Here is a 15,733-nt window from a genome sequence, read left to right on the forward strand (position 1 = left end):
CCACAGACGGAGCGAGCAGTAAACGGTCGCGTGAAAAAAGAAAAAGAAAATGTGGTAGAACCACGACTCGAACTCACGCAGCAAGGCAGCGGGATTTTTCGGCTAACCAATACAGCTTCGGATGACTAGTGATTCAAATGACACGCGAACTCTGTAAGAACCATAAGAGCCGCGCCATTTATTGCACAAAAAAATACAGTTTACTCTATAACTTGTATTTTCGAATTTCTTAAATATTGTACGTTTTACTTTATAGCTTGAACAAGAGTTCATTGAATTTGAAAATAAGTTCATCAATTTTGAAAAAAGTTCATGAATTTTGAAAAGAGTTCATCCCGTTTATGAAAAATAAAGTTCATCGCATTTGAAAAAAGGTTCACAAATTTGAAAAAAAAAGTTCATCGGATTTGAGAAAAGTTCATCGAATTTAGAAAAAGTTCATCGATTTTGAAAAGAGTCATCAGATTTGAAAAACAGTTCATCAAATTTGAAAAAAAGTTCATCAAATTTTGAAAAAAGTTCATTGATTTTGAAAACAGTTCATCAAATTCAATAAAAAGTTCATCGGATTTGAATAAAAGTTCATCGAATTTGAAAAAAAAATTCACAAATCTGAAAAAGTTCATCGAACTCGAAAGAAGAAAAAGGAAAACAGAAAACGAAAAAGGAAAAAAGGAAAACAGAAAAAGGTAAAAAGGAAAATGTAAAAGAAAGTAAAAGTTCATTATATAAACAAATAAAGTCTGTTGGCGTGCTGGTTGCACCCGCGGTACTACTTGCGTGAGGTCCCTGGTTCGAATCACTGCTAACACAGGTCTTTTTGCTGATTTAAAACAGAGAAGAAATAAAGCTATTGGGCCGGCCCATCGCGCGAGCGCTGCAGGCGCCGGTTGGCAAGCGGGCGCATATGAGCCAAATAGGAAATCCCCCGTGGGGTAGCATTCCTCTCTCCGGATTCTGGTTAAATGCTCCTAAATGCTGGCGGTCCATCCAGTCGGCCCATTAAGGATGGCATTTGCTAGTGCTAGTAGTTGATTCTGGTGACCAGACCGGAGCTGCCATCTAATCGAAATTTCTTTGTCGGAAGTGTCGTGGTTCGGGTAAGGCCGTGACAGTTTGAGGGGATCATGCTGTCGTGAACAAATTTGCCCCGACTGTGTTGTGCATCTCTTTGTTCGTTAGTAGTTGGTTCTAAATAAAAGTACTCCTTTTATAATGAAATATAAGATCGTTTAAATCACTACTATTACTTTAGTGATCAAACTACACTTGAAATTAAAAAGGCATACAAAAACTAGATTAAGGGTTGTCGCCGTCTTCAGTCGCCGTCGTCGTCGTTCTCATCGTCCTTGGATTGCAGACAGAAATGTTTGAGTTACAAGTTCAATGAATATCTAATGGGTATAATGTTTTGAGTAGATGTGATCAAACTATGTATGACATGATGAGATCAAAGATGAAATTAATCGATTTGCCAATATACTTTTAAATGTGATGCTTTTTTTTGCGAGAAAACTTTCGATCTATTCATCAAATGTCAAGATAGTACAAAGAACACCAGAAGTAAGAATTACATGCAGGTCCGTACACCATCTAGCAACGACTACAAGCACTGGAGCAAGCTGAAGGAATGCCACCGTCATGGCTCCTTCCTCATCGGAGCCGGACAAACATTATTGTAGTAGACAATCGGGAAGTCGTCGTGCTAAGGCCTCATAAGACCAGCGCATCAGAACAACAACCGTCGTTGATGAAGAGACTATGGCTTTACACTGAAAAGGAGCACCATCAAATCTATAAGATAAGTGCTACTTTGTAAGTTATCCCAAACGGTTGGGTATTCCTCTATCACGACGTCGGAGCAAAGTCTTTTGCCACAAAGTGCCGAAATTTTGAAGACAATATTTTCTGCAAAAGAGTAAGTGGGAGGACAATGCAAATCGACGAGATTGCAGAATCTTTGTGATTAGGTCAAAGAAATGCTACATGTGGTTCTTAAATTTCTTACCGCGACTGATATAGAACCCGACTTCGGTCGAATATGCAGTTGAACTGTATAGGTCGGAAAAAAATTCGTACAGACCTTCAGGGTGTGCAGACAAAATATTGTTAAACAAATAATGAACTTATATTCACAGAGAAACGTTGATGGGCCCTGACTCCAAAAATTGGCTATGTGTCAAAATAATCCAAGATAGTATTCATACACATAATTCAAGTATAGAACTTGATGAACCCTTCGGAAGACTTTGAGTCTAAAGAATAGTATAGATCTATAAACAGACAAATATATCAATGTTTTATAGTGTTTGAATTGTTAAAAATAGTTTATGAGAAGAACAAGGAATTGACTATGATAAGATTGTCTCATCATAACAATACTTACAGTCAAGTGCAGGTTAAACTAGCAATTACTAAATATTTCAATTATGAGATAATAGATGGATGTCAAAATGATTCCTGTGAGATAAAAACAGAACCAAGGTTCTATGTTTGATACGGTCCAAGATAATTTTGTCGATCAATAGGATGCTAGTAAGTGTGCAAACTTTGAGAGATCCTATATGAGTTAGAATCTTCGTGTTGATGAAATGATCATCGAGGAAAGCGAAGATGCTTGTATTTACAAGAAAGAAAATGGGAGCATGATAATATTTTCTAAACACTATATGTGCTTAACACATTGTTGATTGGAAATTATATATTTTTTGACACGAATTAAGTATATATTGAAACTATTTTTTAGTAAAGTACTTACGCAATATATAGTCCTGGTATTAAGCATAATGATCAATGGGATAGTAGTGTCTAATTGGGCTTAGCCAAAATACACATTGACAAAACCTAAAGTGGTTTAGTATCAAATACACAAGAAGAGTTTCTTGTCAAAGTCACATGGAAGGAGTTTTAACCAAGAATCAGTATCATGAAACACTAATGAGCTAAATACATGATTTTGATCGCACTTGTGTTAAATATGTTTCATGGTATGTCAACAACCAGATCTGTCCGGTACTCCAAATAAGTTGTGAGTAAAGTTATCAGAATGGTCAAAAAATTATCATAGGACAACAATGAAATATACTTAAGTACCGATGACATGTTTCTCGCATATGGAGAAGATGAAGAGATTGTTGTAAGGATTTACAACAATACATATTCATTGTAAGTAGTACACCGACAAAAGATCTTCATCGGTGCTCCAAGTGATTTTTGGTTTCAGTTAAAATATTTATGGTGGCACGGTAAGTTGAAATTGATCCAAAAAAGTTATTGTGGTGAATTCTATAACAGAGGGCTGAGTATATTGTCACTCTAGAAGCAATAATATAGGGTGATGAATCAAAGGTTCATCTATGAACTTTGTATGGTTTCTAGATGATTGTGCCAATGAAACATTGTTCTCAATAGTGGTTCCATACCTTAGTCTAATGAATAAAATGTTCTGCCAGTGATTCAATATATACAAAGCCTGTTTCACAGAAATTATGAATTCTTGTGAAAACTGTTGGGTTTCGTAGCAGAAATTTAAAATTTTCTATGCATCACCAAGATCAATCTATGGAGTCATCTAGAAACGAGGGAAGAGGAGTGCATCTACATACCCTTGTAGATCGCGAGCGGAAGCGTTCAAGAGAACGGGGATGATGGAGTCGTACTCGTCGTGATCCAAATCACAGATGATCCTAGCGCCGAACGGACGGCACCTCCGCGTTCAACACACGTACGGAGCGAGGACGTCTCCCACGCCTTGATCCAGCAAGGAAGAGGGAGAGGTTGAGGAAGAGGGATCCAACAGCAGCACGACGGCGTGGTGGTGGTGGAGCAGCAGTACTCCGCAGGGCTTCGCCAAGCTCTTGCGGAGGAGGAGAGGTGTTGGGGAGGGGAGGGGCTGCGCCTTGGATGTGGTGTGCAGCCCTCCCCTTGCCCCTCTATTTATAGGGGAAGGAGGAAGGGGGCCGTCCCCCTCTAGATGAGATCTAGAGGGGGGGGCGGCCAAGGGGAGGGGGCTTGGCCCCCAAGCAAGGGGGGCGCCCCCCTTAGGGTTTCCCCCCCAACCCTAGGCGCATGGGCCCAAGGGGGGGATGCGCCCAGCCCATGTAGGGCTGGTTCCCTTTCCTCTACGGCCCATTAGGCCCTCCGAGAGAGGTGGCCCCTCCCGGTGGCCCCGGTACAATACCGATATGCCCCCGAACCTTTCCGGTGACCGTATGACAACTTCCTACATATAAATCTTCACCTCCGGACCATTCCGGAACTCCTCGTGACGTCCGGGATCTCATCCGGGACTCCTAACAACATTCGGTAATCACATACAAGTCTTCCTAATAACCCTAGCGTCATCGAACCTTAAGTGTGTAGACCCTACAGGTTCGAGAACCATGCAGACATGACCGAGACAACTCTCCGGCCAATAACCAACAGCGGGATCTGGATACCCATTTTGGCTCCCACATGTCCACGATGATCTCATCGGATGAACCACGATGTTGAGGCTTCAAGCAATTCCGTATACAATTCCCTTTGTCAATCGGTATGTTACTTGCCCGAGATTCGATCGTCGGTATCCCAATACCTCGTTCAATCTCGTTACCGGCAAGTCACTTTACTCGTTCCGTAATGCATGATCCCGTGACCAACTACTTAGTCACACTGAGCTCATTATGATGATGCATTACCGAGTGGGCCCAGAGATACCTCTCCGTCATACGGAGTGACAAATCCCAGTCTCGATTCATGCCAACCCAACAGACACTTTCGGAGATACCTGTAGTGTACCTTTATAGCCACCCAGTTACGTTGTGACGTTTGGTACACCCAAAGCACTCCTACGGTATCCGGGAGTTGCACAATCTCATGGTCTAAGGAAATGATACTTGACACTTAGAAAAGCTCTAGCAGACGAACTACACGATCTTGTGCTATGCTTAGGATTGGGTCTTGTCCATCACATCATTCTCCTAATGATGTGATCCCGTTATCAATGACATCCAATGTCCATGGTCAGGAAACCGTAACCATCTATTGATCAACGAGCTAGTCAACTAGAGGCTCACTAGGGACATGTTGTGGTCTATGTATTCACACATGTATTACGATTTCCGGATAACACAATTATAGCATGAACAATAGACAATTATCATGAACAAGGAAATATAATAATAACCATTTTATTATTGCCTCTAGGGCATATTTCCAACAGTCTCCCACTTGCACTAGAGTCAATAATCTAGTTACATTGTGATGAATCGAACACCCATAGAGTTCTGGTGTTGATCATGTTTTGCTCGAGGAAGAGGTTTAGTCAACGGATCTGCGACATTCAGGTCCGTATGCACTTTACAAATATCTATGTCTCCATTTTGAACATTTTCACGAATGGAGTTGAAGCGACGCTTGATATGCCTGGTCTTCCTGTGAAACCTGGGCTCCTTGGCAAGGGCAATAGCTCCAGTGTTGTCACAGAAGAGAGTCATCGGGCCCGACGCATTGGGAATAACTCCTAGGTCGGTAATGAACTCCTTCACCCAGATTGCTTCTTGTGCTGCCTCCGAGGCTGCCATGTACTCCGCTTCACATGTAGATCCCGCCACGACGCTTTGCTTGCAACTGCACCAGCTGACTGCCCCACCATTCAAAATATACACGTATCCGGTTTGTGACTTGGAGTCATCCAGATCTGTGTCGAAGCTAGCATCGACGTAACCCTTTACGACGAGCTCTTCGTCACCTCCATAAACGAGAAACATATCCTTAGTCCTTTTCAGGTACTTCAGGATATTCTTGACCGCTGTCCAGTGTTCCATGCCGGGATTACTTTGGTACCTTCCTACCAAACTTACGGCAAGGTTTACATCAGGTCTGGTACACAGCATGGCATACATAATAGACCCTATGGCCGAGGCATAGGGGACGACACTCATCTTTTCTCTATCTTCTGCCGTGGTCGGGCATTGAGCCGTGCTCAATCTCGTACCTTGCAATACAGGCAAGAACCCCTTCTTGGACTGATCCATATTGAACTTCTTCAATATCTTGTCAAGGTACGTACTCTGTGAAAGACCAATGAGGCGTCTCGATCTATCTCTATAGATCTTGATGCCTAATATATAAGCAGCTTCTCCAAGATCCTTCATTGAAAAACACTTGTTCAAGTAGGCCTTTATGCTTTCCAAGAATTCTATATCATTTCCCATCAATAGTATGTCATCCACATATAATATGAGAAATGCTACAGAGCTCCCACTCACTTTCTTGTAAACACAGGCTTCTCCATAAGTCTGCGTAAACCCAAACGCTTTGATCATCTCATCAAATCGAATGTTCCAACTCCGAGATGCTTGCACCAGCCCATAGATTGAGCGTTGGAGCTTGCACACCTTGTCAGCATTCTTAGGATCGACAAAACCTTCCGGCTGCATCATATACAATTCTTCCTTAAGGAAACCATTAAGGAATGCCGTTTTGACGTCCATTTGCCATATCTCATAATCATAGAATGCGGCAATTGCTAACATGATTCGGACGGACTTCAGCTTCGCTACGGGTGAGAAAGTCTCATCGTAGTCAACCCCTTGAACTTGTCGATAACCCTTAGCGACAAGCCGAGCCTTATAGATGGTCACATTACCATCCGCGTCTGTCTTCTTCTTAAAGATCCATTTATTTTCTATGGCTCGCCGATCATCGGGCAAGTCAGTCAAAGTCCATACTTCGTTTTCATACATGGATCCTATCTCGGATTTCATGGCTTCCAGCCATTTGTCGGAATCTGGGCCCGCCATCGCTTCTTCATAGTTCGAAGGTTCACCATTGTCCAACAACATGATTTCCAGGACAGGGTTGCCGTACCACTCTGGTGCGGAACGTGTCCTTGTGGACCTACGAAGTTCAGTAGCAACTTGATCTGAAGTTTCATGATCATCATCATTAACTTCCTCTCTAGTCGGTGCAGGCACCTCAGGAACATTTTCCTGAGCTGCGCCACTCTCCGGTTCAAGAGGCAATACTTCATCAAGTTCTACTTTCCTCCCACTTACTTCTTTCGAGAGAAACTCTTTCTCTAGAAAGGATCCATTCTTGGCAACAAAGATCTTGCCTTCGGATCTGAGGTAGAAGGTATACCCAATAGTTTCTTTAGGGTATCCTATGAAGACGCATTTTTCCGATTTGGGTTCGAGCTTTTCAGGTTGAAGTTTCTTCACGTAAGCATCGCATCCCCAAACTTTTAGAAACGACAGCTTAGGTTTCTTCCCAAACCATAATTCATACGGTGTCGTCTCAACGGATTTCGACGGAGCCCTATTTAAAGTGAATGCGGCAGTCTCTAAAGCATAGCCCCAAAATGACAGCGGTAGATCGGTAAGAGACATCATAGATCGCACCATATCTAATAGAGTGCGATTACGACGTTCGGACACACCATTACGCTGAGGTGTTCCAGGCGGCGTGAGTTGTGAAACTATTCCACATTTCCTTAAGTGCGTGCCAAATTCGTGACTCAAATATTCTCCCCCACGATCTGATCGCAAGAACTTGATTTTCCTGTCACGTTGATTCTCAACCTCACTCTGAAATTCCTTGAACTTTTCAAAGGTCTCAGACTTGTGTTTCATTAAGTAGACATACCCATATCTACTCAAGTCATCAGTGAGGGTGAGAACATAACGATAGCCACCGCGAGCCTCAACACTCATTGGACCGCACACATCAGTATGTATGATTTCCAATAAGTTGGTTGCTCGCTCCATTGTTCCGGAGAACGGAGTCTTGGTCATTTTGCCCATGAGGCATGGTTCGCACGTGTCAAATGATTCATAATCAAGAGACTCCAAAAGTCCATCTGCATGGAGTTTCTTCATGCGTTTGACACCAATGTGACCAAGGCGGCAGTGCCACAAGTATGTGGGACTATCATTATCAACCTTACATCTTTTGGTATTCACACTATGAATATGTGTAACATCACGTTCGAGATTAAATAAGAATAAACCATTGACCAGCGGGGCATGACCATAAAACATATCTCTCATATAAATAGAACAACCATTATTCTCGGATTTAAATGAGTAGCCATCTCGTATTAAACGAGATCCTGATACAATGTTCATGCTCAAAGCTGGCACTAAATAACAATTATTGAGGTTTAAAACTAATCCCGTAGGTAAATGTAGAGGTAGCGTGCCGACGGCGATCACATCGACCTTGGAACCATTCCCGACGCGCATCGTCACCTCGTCCTTCGCCAGTCTCCGCTTATTCCGCAGCTCCTGTTTTGAGTTACAAATATGAGCAACCGCACCGGTATCAAATACCCAGGAGCTACTACGAGTACTGGTAAGGTACACATCAATAACATGTATATCACATATACCTTTGGTGTTGCCGGCCTTCTTGTCCGCTAAGTACTTGGGGCAGTTCCGCTTCCAGTGACCACTTCCCTTGCAATAAAAACACTCAGTCTCGGGCTTGGGTCCATTCTTTGGCTTCTTCCCGGCAGCTTGCTTACCGGGCGCGGCAACTCCCTTGCCGTCCTTCTTGAAGTTCTTTTTACCCTTGCCTTTCTTGAACTTAGTGGTTTTATTCACCATCAACACTTGATGTTCCTTTTTGATTTCCACCTCCGCTGATTTCAGCATTGAATATACCTCAGGAATGGTCTTTTCCATCCCCTGCATATTGAAGTTCATCACAAAGCTCTTGTAGCTAGGTGGGAGCGACTGAAGGATTCTGTCAACGACCGCATCATCCGGGAGATTAACTCCCAGCTGAGACAAGCGGTTGTGCAACCCAGACATTTTGAGTATGTGCTCGCTGACGGAACTATTCTCCTCCATCTTACAACTGTAGAACTTGTCGGAGACTTCATATCTCTCGACCCGGGCATGAGCTTGGAAAACCATTTTCAGCTCTTGGAACATCTCATATGCTCCGTGTTGCTCAAAACGCTTCTGGAGCCCCGGTTCTAAGCTGTAAAGCATGCCGCACTGAACCAGGGAGTAATCATCAGCACGGGACTGCCAAGCGTTCATAACGTCTTGGTTTGCTGGGGGTGGTGCTTCACCTAGCGGTGCTTCAAGGACATATGCTTTCTTGGCAGCTATGAGGATGATCCTCAAGTTCCGGACCCAGTCCGTATAGTTGCTACCATCGTCTTTCAGCTTGGTTTTCTCTAGGAACGCGTTGAAGTTGAGGACAACATTAGCGTGGGCCATTTGATCTACAAGACATATTGTAAAGATTTTAGACTAAGTTCATGATAATTAAGTTCATCTAATCAAATTATTTAATGAACTCCCACTCAGATAGACATCCCTCTAGTCATCTAAGTGATACATGATCCGATTCAACTAGGCCATGTCCGATCATCACGTGAGACGGACTAGTCATCATCGGTGAACATCTTCATGTTGATCGTATCTTCTATACGACTCATGTTCGACCTTTCGGTCTTCCGTGTTCCGAGGCCATGTCTGTACATGCTAGGCTCGTCAAGTCAACCTAAGTGTTTTGCGTGTGTAAATCTGGCTTACACCCGTTGTATGCGAACGTTAGAACCTATCACACCCGATCATCACGTGGTGCTTCGGAACAACGGACCTTAGCAACGGTGCACAGTTAGGGGGAACACTTTCTTGAAATTATTGTGAGGGATCATCTTATTTATGCTACCGTCGTTCTAAGCAAATAAGATGTAAAACATGATAAACATCACATGCAATCAAATAGTGACATGATATGGCCAATATCATTTTGCTCCTTTTTGATATCCATCTTCGGGGCGCCATGATCATTGTCGTCACCAGCATGACACCATGATCTCCATCATCGTGTCTTCATGAAGTTGTCTCGTCAACTATTACTTCTACTACTTTGGCTAACGGTTAGCGATAAAGTAAAGTAATTACATGACGTATAAGTTGACACGCAGGTCATAAATAAATTAAGACAACTCCTATGGCTCCTGCCGGTTGTCATACTCATGAACATGCAAGTCGTGATTCCTATTACAAGAACATGATCGATCTCATACATCACATATATCATTCATCACATCCTTTCGGCCATATCACATCACACGGCATATGCTGCAAAAACAAGTTAGACGTCCTCTAATTGTTGTTGCAAGTTTTACATGGCTGCTATAGGTTTCTAGCAAGAACGTTTCTTACCTACGCCAAAACCACAACGTGATATGCCAATTTCTATTTACCCTTCATAAGGACCCTTTTCATCGAATCCGATCCGACTAAAGTGGGAGTGATAGACACCCGCTAGCCACCTTATGCAACTAGTGCATGCCAGTCGGTGGAACCAGTCTCACGTAAGCGTACGTGTAAGGTCGGTCCGGGCCGCTTCATCCCACGATGCCGCCGAATCAAGATAAGACTAGTAACGGCAAGTAAATTGACAAAATCAACGCCCACAACAACTTGTGTTCTATTCGTGTATAGAAACTACGCATAGACCTATCTCTGATACCACTGTTGGGTTTCGTAGGAGAAATTTAAAATTTTCTACGCATCACCAAGATCAATCTATGGAGTCATCTAGCAACGAGGGGAAGAGGAGTGCATCTACATACTCTTGTAGATTGCGAGTGGAAGTTTCAAGAGAACGGGGATGATGGAGTCGTACTCGTCGTGATCCAAATCACCGATGATCCTAGCGCCGAACGGACGGCACCTCCGCGTTCAACACGCGTACGGAGCGAGGATGTCTCCCGTGCCTTGATCCAGCAAGGAAGAGGGAGAGGTTGAGGAAGAGGGCTCCAACAGCAGCACGACGACGTGGTGGTGGTGGAGCAGCAGTACTCCGGCAGGGCTTCGCCAAGCTCTTGCGGAGGAGGAGAGGTGTTGGGGAGGGGAGGGGCTGCGCGTTGGATGTGGTGTGCATCCCTCTCCTTGCCCCTCTATTTATAGGGGAAGGAGGAAGGGGGCCGGCCCCGTCTAGATGAGATCTAGAGGGGGGGCGGCGGCCAAGGGGAGGGGGCTTGCCCCCCAAGCAAGGGGGGCGCCCCCTTAGGGTTTCCCCCCAACCCTAGGCGCATGGGCCCAAGGGGGGATGTGCCTAGCCCATGTAGGGCTGGTTCCCTTTCCTCTACGGCCCATTAGGCCCTCCGGGAGAGGTGGCCCCTCCCGGTGGACCCCCGGAACCCCTCCGGTGGCCCCGGTACAATACCGATATGCCCCGAACCTTTCCGGTGACCGTATGATAACTTCCTACATATAAATCTTCACCTACGGACCATTCCGGAACTCCTCGTGATGTCCGGGATCTCATCCGGGACTCCGAACAACATTCGATAATCACATACAAGTCTTCCTAATAACCCTAGTGTCATCGAACCTTAAGTGTGTAGACCCTACGGGTTCGGGAACCATGCAGACATGACCAAGACAACTCTCCGGCCAATAACCAACAACGGGATCTGGATACCCATGTTGGCTCCCACATGTTCCATGATGATCTCATCGGATGAACCACGATGTCGAGGATTCAAGCAATCCCGTATTCAATTCCCTTTGTCAATCGGTACGTTACTTGCCCGAGATTCGATCGTCGGTATCCCAATACCTCATTCAATCTCGTTACCGGCAAGTCACTTTTCTCGTTCCGTAATGCATGATCCCATGACCCACTACTTAGTCACCCTGAGCTCATTATGATGATGCATTACCGAGTGGGCCCAGAGATACCTCTCCGTCATACAGAGTGACAAATCCCAGTTTCGATTCATGCCAACCCAACAGACACTTTCAAAGATGCATGTAGTGTACCTGTATAGCCACCCAGTTACGTTGTGATGTTTGGTACACCCAAAGCACTCTTACGATATCCGGGAGTTGCACAATCTCATGTCTAAGGAAATGATACTTGACACTTAGAAAAGCTGTAGCAGACGAACTACACGATCTTGTGCTATGCTTAGGATTGGGTCTTGTCCATCACATCATTCTCCTAATGATGTGATCCCGTTATCAATGACATCCAATGTCCATGGTCAGGAAACCGTAACCATCTATTGATCAACGAGCTAGTCAACTAGAGGCTCACTAGGGACATGTTGTGGTCTATGTATTCACACATGTATTATGATTTCCGGATAACACAATTATAGCATGAACAATAGACAATTATCATGAACAAGGAAATATAATAATAACCATTTTATTATTGCCTCTAGGGCATATTTCCAACAAAAACATGATAGATGCATAGAAATGCAAATGATACACACAGATCTGAGGTCGTCAAGATCTGATAGGACGAAGGCTATACCACAGGCAAAGCATGTTCAAATACCGGATTGCCATTGGTGTTAAAATGTGCTAACTAAATTATTGACTCTAGTTCAAGTGGGAGACTGTTGGAAATATGCCTAGAGACAATAATAATGTACTATTATATTTCATGCTATAACTACTATGATCCTGGAATATTTGATTAAGTGGAAAACTCATATGCACGTGTGGAATGATAAACGATAAAGAATAGGTTCCTAACCTTGCCTCTAAGACTGGTTCAAGTGTTGTTGGTGATCATGTTTTCCGGATCTTAGGATATCGTTAAGTGTAACGATAGTCCTACAACAACATTAAGAGTATGCCTTTAGAAGAAGGATCATATTGAATTTACCCATACTTGTTTGTTATACTTTGAGATAATATCGTCTGAAATCAATTGTTATAACAAGGACTATTAACATGTGTTTTTAGTTCCTCAGACCATAAGAGTATCATAGTCACTTCCTACCATACGGTGGACTTTAGGGTTTCTCAAACGTCATCTGTAACTAGGTGATAAGAACAATAACTTACAGGTACATCTGAAAGTTTGATAAGGGACTAGATAGCTCGAGAGTGGGATTTTCTCCTCCGACGATGGATAGATATTCTTAGGGACCTCTCGGTGTGATGGCATCCATCATTTTCTTGCCAGACATATGTGACTATGTCACAGGGATGCCGGAACATATCAACGAGAAAGAAGAACAAAATCGGCAACAAGGGTGACGGTATAGTGAGCATGTGTATGACTCGGGAGGATACCGATGCTTCTTAGGTTTTGTAAAGTATCGGAAGCAAAGGGAACATCACATGATAACCAAAGGGTTCACTTGAATGTCATTCGTGTAATCATAGGGATCGATATGGATGTCCGCGGCTCCTTTATCGGTCATTGAACAAAGGAGTTTCGTTCATGTTTATGATTTACTGAACCTACGGGGTCACAAGATTAAGGTAATCATGATCTGCCGAGTGTTAGTAGAACATAGTATCGAGGTATTATTTTTTGAAATTGTTTCATTAATATTAGGAATAGTTTCAAGAGGAATCGGAAGTGTTTTGGGGTCAGTGGAAGGGTTTTGGAGTTTATCGGGCAATACCGGGTATTACCGATAAATAATATATAGGTGAAAAATATTTCCAGAGATATTAAATTATTTATAATATGCTCTAGTAATTGTTGGAGGGTTTTTATATTTAGTTTAATATCAACCGGCCTTAAAAGGGCTAGTGGTGGAAGGAATATTAGGCCCACCATGGCCCAATAGGAAAGGCTCCCCACTTTTCCAAGTGGGGAGGCCGAATTGGAGTGGCCCCCTTGGTCGGCGCACCAAAGAGGGGCTTTCCCTCCTTGGTGGCAGCCCCGCCTTTCCCCTCTAATCTATATATACATGAGGTTTTGGCCCTTTTCTATACACAAGTTTTGGAGTCTCTTCTAGTTCATCTAGTTCTAGTTGGTCCTAGTTGACTAATCAGAGTTAGACCTAGTTCCTCTAATCCTCATAATTAGAAGCCCAGTGTGGTTCTAGCAACCTCCCTCTAATTCTCTGGTGACGATTAGCTTTGGGCGGCGAAGCGCTACCGGGTCGTGAAGATCGTACGCTTGCAACCAAGAGGTCGTGCTTTCGGTCTTCCTTTCGAGGGATCCTTCGAGGGTGGTTCATGGGATCGTCATCAATGGTTCGAGGGACTCCAAGTACGATCTACACCAGCTCGTCTACTTCCAATGCACTCCAGAGTCGGTAATTGAGAGAGGAAAGGGTGATGCAGCAAAGTAGAGTAAGTATTTCCCTCAGTTTTGAGAACCAAGGTATCAATCCAGAAGGAGACAACACACAAGTCACCGAATACCTGCATAAACAAACAACAAATTGCACCCAACACGATAAAGGGGTTGTCAATCCCTTCACGGTTACTTGCAAAAGTGAGATCTGATAGAGATAGATAAACGGTAAAGTAAATATTTTAGGTTTTTTGGTCTATGGATCGAAAAGTAAAAGATTGCAAAAAAGAGTAAAACAGAAACTAATATTGTAGATCGGAAACTTATATGATGGAAAATAGACCCGGGGCCATAGGTTTCACTAGAGGCTTCTCTCAAGATCAAAAATATTATGGTGGGTGAACAAATTACTGCCGAGCAATTGATAAAAAAGTGCAAAGTTATGACGATATCTAAGGCAATGATCATGAATATAGGCATCACGTCTGTGTCAAGTAGATCGAAACAATTCCGCATCTACTACTATTACTCCACACATCGACCGCTATCCAACATATGCATCTAGAGTATTAAGTTCATAAAGAACAGAGTAACGCATTAAGCAAGATGACATGATGTAGAGGAATTAACTCAAGAAATATGATAAAAAACATCTTTTTATCCTCGATGGCAACAATACAATACGTGCCTTGCTGCCCCTACTGTCACTGGGAAAGGACACCGCAAGATTGAACCCAAAGCTAAGCACTTCTCCCATTGCAAGAAAACCAATCTAGTTGGCCAAACCAAACCGATAGTTCAAAGAGAATTACAAAGATATCAAATCATGCATAAAAGAATTCAGAGAAGATTCAAATAACATTCATATAAAAGATGATCATAAATCCACAATTCATCGGATCTCGGCAAACACACCGCAAAAAAGTATTACAAAAAGTGCTAGTTATCGACTAGAGGGGGGGTGAATAGGCGATTTTTATGAAAGTCTTCATGACACGGAGGTTTTGAAGACAAACAGTGGAATTGAACCTATTCATATGCAGCGGAAGGTAGACTACACTAGACAAGCCATAGTCAAGTAAGTAATGAAGTGAAAGCACGAAGACTATCAGCAGCTAGGTAGTATGGATCAGGATGGAAAATAGTATGAAGCCAGACAACAACAGTCTTCATAGAGTGAAGACAATCAGATCATGCAAGCAGGCAATGACTTCATGAAGACAAACTATAAAGTAAAGAGATGGGAAGGATAGAACCAGTTGCTTGGAGAGGACAAGGATTTGGTAGACCAGTTCCAGTTGCTGTGACAACTGTACATCTGGTTAGGGAGGCTGAGATTCAACTCAGAAGACCGCGTCTTCACCTTATTCCCCTTGAGCTAAGAACACACAGTCCTCTCCCAATCACTCTGGTAAGTCTTCAAGGTAGACTTCCAAACCATCACAGACTTCGTTCACCGGCAATCCACAACGACTCTTGGATGCTCAGAACGCGATGCCTAACCGGCTGGAGGATTCACGATCCTCAAGTGTAACAAGTCTTCAGATCACGCGGTCAGAAAGACTTCAGTGATGCCTAACACTCTTTGGCTCTGGGTGTTTTGGGCTTTGTCCTTGCAAGGATCTCTCTCTCTCAAATGCTTTGGAGGTGGGTTGCTCTCAAACGACAAAAGCCATGCACTAACTCTGAGCAGCCACCGATTTATGGTGTAGGGGGTGGG

This window comes from Triticum aestivum, chromosome 2A (genome assembly GCF_018294505.1).
Source record: "Triticum aestivum cultivar Chinese Spring chromosome 2A, IWGSC CS RefSeq v2.1, whole genome shotgun sequence".
NCBI lineage: Eukaryota > Viridiplantae > Streptophyta > Magnoliopsida > Poales > Poaceae > Triticum > Triticum aestivum.